Source organism: Perognathus longimembris, chromosome 3 (assembly GCF_023159225.1).
Source record: "Perognathus longimembris pacificus isolate PPM17 chromosome 3, ASM2315922v1, whole genome shotgun sequence".
NCBI lineage: Eukaryota > Metazoa > Chordata > Mammalia > Rodentia > Heteromyidae > Perognathus > Perognathus longimembris.
This window is the reverse complement of record NC_063163.1, coordinates 112,118,925-112,126,448: the sequence shown is the minus strand read 5'-3', so window position 1 is coordinate 112,126,448 and position 7,524 is coordinate 112,118,925.

Here is a 7,524-nt window from a genome sequence, read left to right as displayed (position 1 = left end):
CATTTTTCTAAAGCTTCCCCCCCAAAGGACCAGACACCACCCTGGGAGAGGGCCCTGGAGATTCAGCATGTAAAGAGATCAGATTGTGGAGAAAGAACGGTGCAGATTCCAGCTGAGTAAAGTGTGAGGGCTGCCAGAAGTGCTGGGGTGGGGACTAACCTTGGATTACCAAAGGTGGGCAAGGACTGTCAGCCAGCCAGGAAACAGACCGCCAAAAAAAACCAGAGCCTCATTTCCTTAGAAGAAATACATGGTTGCTTCATTCTGCTACTGATTTCTTGTTGGTAGTTCTGTAGACATTGGAGTCTGAGGCATCATGGAGTTCTAGCTACCCTTGTAAAATCTTGGCAGGCAAGCAGAGGTGTTGTCCTTTGTCATCTGAGTTGATGGAGTAGAAAGTTCTAAAAAGCACAAAACAAAAATGGCCCCTCCCTGGTGCCCACCACCACACCTTCCAATCCTCCATCACAACTCAGAGGCGCAACCTGGAGAGCAACTGGTCAACCCGTGTCTCCTATAGCTTCACTTCCATTGGGATTATAGAGAGGAAGTGACTTCAGCTGTCCTATACTTCAGGCATGCTCAACCTGGCTGTGCACTAAAACTTAAAAGACCATAAGAGGAGTCCAGAAGTTCCCAATCCAGACTAACAGGAAGCAAACTTCAAGGAGAGCCTGAGCAACTTGGCTTATTACAACATGTCCTAATGGATTCTAAAGAGAGAAGGGCTGAAAACACATTATCCCAAGCCTCTCATTTTGTAGAAGAAACTAAAGCCCAGTGGGCCATAACATATGAGCATTAGGCCACTATACCAGCCATGGTGGAAGAAGTTCCATCGGATAGATCCGGACCCATATAAATTCCAGAAACCTAAATATAAAAAACCTCAGTCCTTAAAAAAAAACATAAAGAAAACTGGAGGGGGCCCATCTATTAGGTTAAAAGCACTATACGTAGGGAAATGCTCAGCTTCTCTAATTACAAAAATAAAAACCCAAACAACGTGCAAATGTCCTTTTCTGTATACTGGATAGCTAGGATTCTCAAAGATAGGCCTTAGGGGTGAGAGACAACTGTGTGGAGTCCAGGGTAGAGGCTTCACGGGAAGGCCAGTCTCCAAGGATACCAGAAGGGCTTCTGGGGATATGTGGGTCACAAGAATGAACATCCTATCTCAGGAAATAGGAACCTCTCCAACTACACACTTTGTATCCGGCCCATTCCTCCACAGTGATAAGAAGAGGTCCAGCCGTTGCCCTCCAGAAAATCTGTTTACCCCGTCTCCACTGACAGCAATGACCTTCACTACCTTCTGATGACCCATAGGTTAGAAGGTTGGTTGCTAGCTGTGTGAGAGATATTTCTTCCTTTCTCTTTTTCCTTTTAGTCTATTTATCAGCCTTTATTTCTGTCATCTCTAGGTCTGTGTGTGAATCCAGAGCCTGAGCACTATCCCTGAGCTTTGTTTTGCTCAGGGCTAGCACTCTAACACTTGAGCCACAGCTCCAATTCTGGCTTGTTGGTGATTAACTGGAGATATAGAGACTCACATTTTTCTGCCCAGACTGGCTTTGAATTGAGATCCTCAGATCTCAGCCTTCTGAGTAACTAGGATTACAGGCATGAGGCACCAGCACCTGACTTTTCTGTCAGCTTTTCTGTCATCGGTCTTTACCTCTTCCATTTTTCTTCCTACCTTTTTTTACTTTTTTTTCCCTGAGATGGGTTTTGTTATGTAGTCCAGGCTGGCCTCAACTCGGTCTTCTTGTTCTCAGCCTCCCAAAAGCTGGGATTATAGGTGTATACCACTATGGTCAGCTGTTTTCTTCTTTTTTTTTTTTTGCCAGTCCTGGGCCTTGGACTCAGGGCCTGAGCACTGTCCCTGGCTTCCTTTTGCTCAAGACTAGCACTCTGCCACTTGAGCCACAGCGCCACTTCTGGCCGTTTTCCATATATGTGGTACTGGGGAATTGAACCCAGGGCTTCATGTATACGAGGCAGGCTCTCTTGCCACTAGGCCATATTCCCAGCCCAGCTGTTTTCTTCTTTTTTCTCCCTCCCCTTCTTCCTCTCTCCCTCCTCCATAATCATTCTCTCTTTATTTCCTTCTTTTTAAATTTAAGTCCTCTTTTGGCTAATGTAGTTACAGTGAAAGGAACACATTTCTTTAAGCCTTCTGCAGAAGAAATCCCTTTGGAATTAGGGTATACGTTCTTTGTCAGTCCTTCTGTCAGGATACAAGGTCTGTTCCAAATTCCTTATCGGAGCTGGGTAATAGGAGTGTGGATAACAGTTCTCACTGGACCAAAACACATTTGTGAAGATACCTCATGGCATATTCTGGTTCCTTTCCTGCTTTTAACCTAGACAACATTTTTGATCAGTAACTTGATAGAAAACACAGAAAATCATGGTATTGTAATCGCTAATGTGGCAGAGAAAAATCAATATTCACCAAATATTTCTGGAGTCTCCTGTGAAGCTGAGGGTAGAGTCATGTGACTAATTCTGGACAATGGTCTCTCAGTCAGGGCCTCCTCCATTTTGTTTTTCCTTTTGGGCAAACCTTCAGGACCTGTACCAGGGACTTTGCTGTAAGTCAGAGGCAGGCAGACAGATCCACTCTTGACCTCGTGTAACTGAGAAGTAAACCTTTCTGTATGAAGTCACCAGGGCTGGGGGTTTTATCCGGCAGGGAAGTTACAGTGGATGGCATCAATACACATGTCAAGCTTCTCATTGAAGTTGAGAAGTGGTCTTGTGCCCAATGCCAAGTCAGGGTCTTCTGTAGCAAAAACAGAGGCAGCTCAAGGGCCAACTTTTTGCCTTAGACCTTTATGTCTACACAGTAAAACTGAGCTTGCAGACACCACTCAGAAAACCATAACCAAAGGCAGTAGGATTCTGTATAATAGAAAACGTTGCAGCAGGAATTTCAGCACCCTTGTAAACAAGAACTTTATAACCCACTTGCTTACTGGGCTTTGGGTTGCAGATGAGACTTGTCGACACCTCTGCCTGTCCTGAGGCAGACCAGAGCCCAGGTAGCAGCAGGCTTTCCTAACAGCGAGCTACTGGAGTCCCATCCATGTCTAGGGTGGACCATCAAAACAGGAAAAGCCAGGAGGTGCTTGCTTCTCTGCTCAGGGCTCCCAGTCTGTACTTGTTACCAAAGAATCCTGCCTTCCACAGACACACAGGTGGTTTTCATCTGATGCACCAGTTACATAATCCACAGAAACCTCAGAAACCACACTATAATAGGAATACTGGCAGTACCCACAAAATAAACACAGAAAGTGCTCTGCTCTCCTCTCCTTACCCCTCCTCTGCCCGTTCTCATCTCCTTCCTGCCTTTCCACCCTTTCCTTCCCTTTTCCCTCCCTCCCTCCTTCCCCAAGCTTCCCAACATTTGCTTAGAGCTTAGAACTATCATAAAAAATCTGACAGTGCAGCTGGTGGGTCACATGAGGACTGTGGTTCAAAGCCAACCTAGACAGGAATGTCCATGAGACTCATACGCAATTATCAACCACAAAGCTGGAAGTAGAGCTGTGGCTCAAGTGGTAGAGCACTACACTTGAAGAAAAAAAGCTCAAAGATAGTACTCAGGCCCTGAGTTTGAACACCAGGAACACACACACACACACACACACACACACACACACACACACAATTTCAACAGATAATTGGGTCAGAACTGGTGGTTCTCTGAGGGAAGCCAGTAGGAGCTGCGGAATTAGGAAGTTGTAATTAACAGTATTGCTTCTCACACATCAATTGCTCTTATCAGAGGGTACTGCTGACATTTCCTCAGAGCTAACTGCTTAAGGAACAAAATGAGCTATGGGAGAAAGCTGACATGAAAAGCATTTCCACAATCTTCCTATTCCTGCAAATAACAGACATGTAAGAAAGACAACATTCTATTTCTTCTCTCTCTTCTTTTCACTAGGTGTGATAAAGGCTGTGTTTGCAACATGCACTAACTATGATCATCACAGTGATTTTAAAAAAGGGGCAGGAGTGAGTGGCTGGGAATGTGGCTTAGCAGTCGAGTGCTTGCCTAGCATACATGAAGGCTTGGGTTTGATTCCTCAGCACCACATAAACAGAAAAGGCCATAAGTGGCGCTGTGGCTCAAGTGGTAGAGTGCTAGCCTTAAGCAAAAAGAAACTCAGGGACAGTGCTCAGGCCCTAAGTCCCAAACCCCAGGACTGGCAAAAAAAAAAAAAAAATGAAGGGTGAAGAAAAAGAGAGGATCCAGTGGGCAAGACACATTGGTGTGGTGGATAGAAATTTTTATGGGTCAGAAAGGTCATGCCTGTAGTCACTTGGCAGTCTATGCTAGAACACACCTCAATGAAGAACCCAATGCAAGTTCCTAAACATTCCTAAGAAAAAAGCTGCCTTAGAGTGGTGAGTGGTTTGACAACTCCAATTCTGTACATGCTGTGTGAGTGGACCAGGGATTAGGGTTCATAATACCCAGCCAAGCTTGCTAAAGCTTCCCAGGATGGGAAAACCACTCTCCAGGTTGACTATCCTGACTTCAGACAGTTTAGAAAGGATTAGTGAGAAATTCAATTGCAAGTCATGGTTGATATAAAAAATAATGATAATAAAATAAAAGAGAAGGGAAGGGGAGAGAATGGATAGAGACAATGCCAAAAAAAATGAAAACTCATTTTAGCTCTTCTATTAAAGCCAGATGTATTTTAGGCCCTGTTTCTAGGCAACTGCATAATGGTAATATTCTAGAATTCTTCTTTCAAAGTCTCACAACTGTCAGAGTCAGTAAAGGTCAGAAGGTAATTTTATAATTACTCCTTCTGACACAGGAGAGGTACAATCACTCCAGCACAACTTGGAAAGCAGTGGCATTTGCTATTTTGTATTCATTTGCAAAAATTCGAAGACATGCCCCTTTGGCAAGCCCCCTGACTCAACCAAACTCCAACAGGGCGTTGGCCCTGAACCTGTCATTCTATCACCACACCACTCAAATCATTCATCAAGTCCTGATAAAAGTTTCCCTAGCATAGTCTGCACAACCAACAGCTAAAAGCCCCGCAGAGTCATTAAAGAACTTTATACCAGGAAGCTGCGCTGCACGGAGAGGAAGCCAACAGGCTCAGAATATAGAGAAGGAAATGGAACCCGGAGAAAGGAGAGGCAGGATGGGAAAGGAAAGTCCATGAGCTGCCTCAACTGGACAACCCTTAGAGCCTAACTAGACTTGACTTTGTTATTATGTGACTTTGAAACAACAAAAGAAAAGGACATTTAGTTTCCCTGGATCCCTAAAGCCCTTTGCTAGGACTTGCAGTTTACACTACTGGATCTTCACAACTGCATAGGAGTGATTCCACCAGAGGTGCTGAAAAGCTCCTTTTGCTGGGCCCATGACTGAACTCAAAGCAGGAGGAAAGCTTTGCGCTCTGCTTCCACTTTGTGTCTCTGCTCTAAGCCATTTTCCTCTACAGTCACTTTGCAAAGTCATGTTGGACTCCAGGCAGGGCAGGAATGATGGATAACATGTTTATGACGAGGGGCTGACACTACTTCTAAGGAACAATAGTTTCCTCGTGGCTGACGTGCCTCCAGGCAAGGATGACTTGTTTATCCTAAACAATTTTCAGGACTAGAAGGGGGTAAAAGTAGACAACTCACCAGATCTGCTCATGGCTGGGGTTTGTTGTTGTTTTGTTTTTTGTTTTTGCTCAGAGCCATCAAAAACAAACTAAACAGATTTAAAATCATGCATCCCTATGTATAAGAATCTGGAGATTCCAGATAAAAATGTAGGTTCTGATTTCTCTTAGAAGTAAAGTGGCCTGGGCTGGGAATATGGCCTAGTGGCAAGAGCACTTGCCTCCTACACATGAATCTCTCAGTTCGATTCCCAAGCACCACATACATGGAAAACGGCCAGAAGGGGCGCTGTGGCTCAGGTGGCAGAGTGCTAGCCTTGAGCTGGAAGAAGCCAGGGACAGGGCTCAGGCCCTGAGTCCAAGGCCCAGGACTGGCCAAAAAAAAAAAGAAGTAAAGTGGCCTGCCTTCAGACCTGGCAGAGTAAGGTGGGGTGAAGTCCTTCCATCTGCTTCTTCCTCCTCCCAGGTAAGGTGTGATCTCATTTATCAGTCCTGACAGGGTGTTTCAAGTGGCTGCTAAAAGTTTTCAGAAACTGACCCTAAACATTCTTGGGTGCTCTTCTCCCCACAATTTCCAGACTGGCTATATCAGGTGATTAAGCTGAAATTTTCTTTCAAGACTAAGAAAATTTGCCCAAACGTTCCCCCTGCTATTACTCTGGATGCAGCTATTTAGCTGGGCATGGAGCCTTGCCAGGTGAGGAATAGGACTAGGCAGGGTAACCCAGAGAATCTTACCTGAAGCAGCTGAGCTGAGTATTTAGAAAAGAAAGACATGATGGGGGCGGGGGGGAAGGGGGCTGTGTATGGAGTAAGAGCTAAGAGACTCATATCTTGGCAGAAAGTATGGGTATGACAAATGTTATTTCTCCCCTTTTCAAGCTTTATGGACAAGTATTTAAAAGAAAAACATTAATCGCTATGCACATCTAAGTTTTATTAATAATTAGACTTAACATTCTTGGGAGTTTTGAATGAGGTGTTAAGTGCAAAGTATGTTAACTTGGGCGGGGGTGAGCTTTTTCCAGCTCAAAATTAATGCCCCAATGAAAGAAATAAGGGTAATGGAATGTTTTGCCCAGATGGTTTGGCTCTTTGATATCGACAAACATTTTGAAAACACTTAAAATATTTTTCAACTTTCTCTATGCAGTGGCATTAGGTGATGACTGCTGGTTTATTATTTCCTGTTTCATTTCTCCTTTGCTCTCTCTCCAAATATCTTCTGGCTTGGAAGGCTACAGTCAATTCACAGAAGTGGACTTGTGGCATCTAAAAAGTTGAGGAACGGAAGAGACCCGAGTCTGCCAAAAGGTGCTTTCCCCATCCAATGCCTCATGATTCTTCCTGTTGTCCTGCTGCTCCATACGAATCCTGAGGCTCTAGGGTGGATATTTTAAGGTAGGCCCATTATTGACACCAAGATTTGCTAAAGACCACAGTTTCACCGAGGCCACAGAAAGAGTTCCAAGATTGCCTGATTATTCCACACAAGTAACTCACCAATTGGCCCAGGGCAGGGATAGCAGTTGGACAAAGACTTTTAGTCCCTGGTGGAAAAAAGAAAATGCTGGGAAGGTCTGCTTCCTGGAGCCATCCACCCTCTTTGTCCTCTACAATGAAAGCAGCCTCTGCATCCTCAAGGTATAGCCACTTTGGCAGTGCACCAGGACACAAAGCAGTGCTAGGCTACGTGGGCGCCAGATCACAGCACGTTGCTGTCACTGTGCTGTGCATTTTTCGGTTTTGTCCATGGAGGTAGTGTTCCTAAAAGCAGTCCATGGGACTCAGCTATCCAGCAAAAGCAACCAAGATTTAAGACCATGTGGACATTTGTCTCATTATCTTCATAAGAGCAACAAGGAAA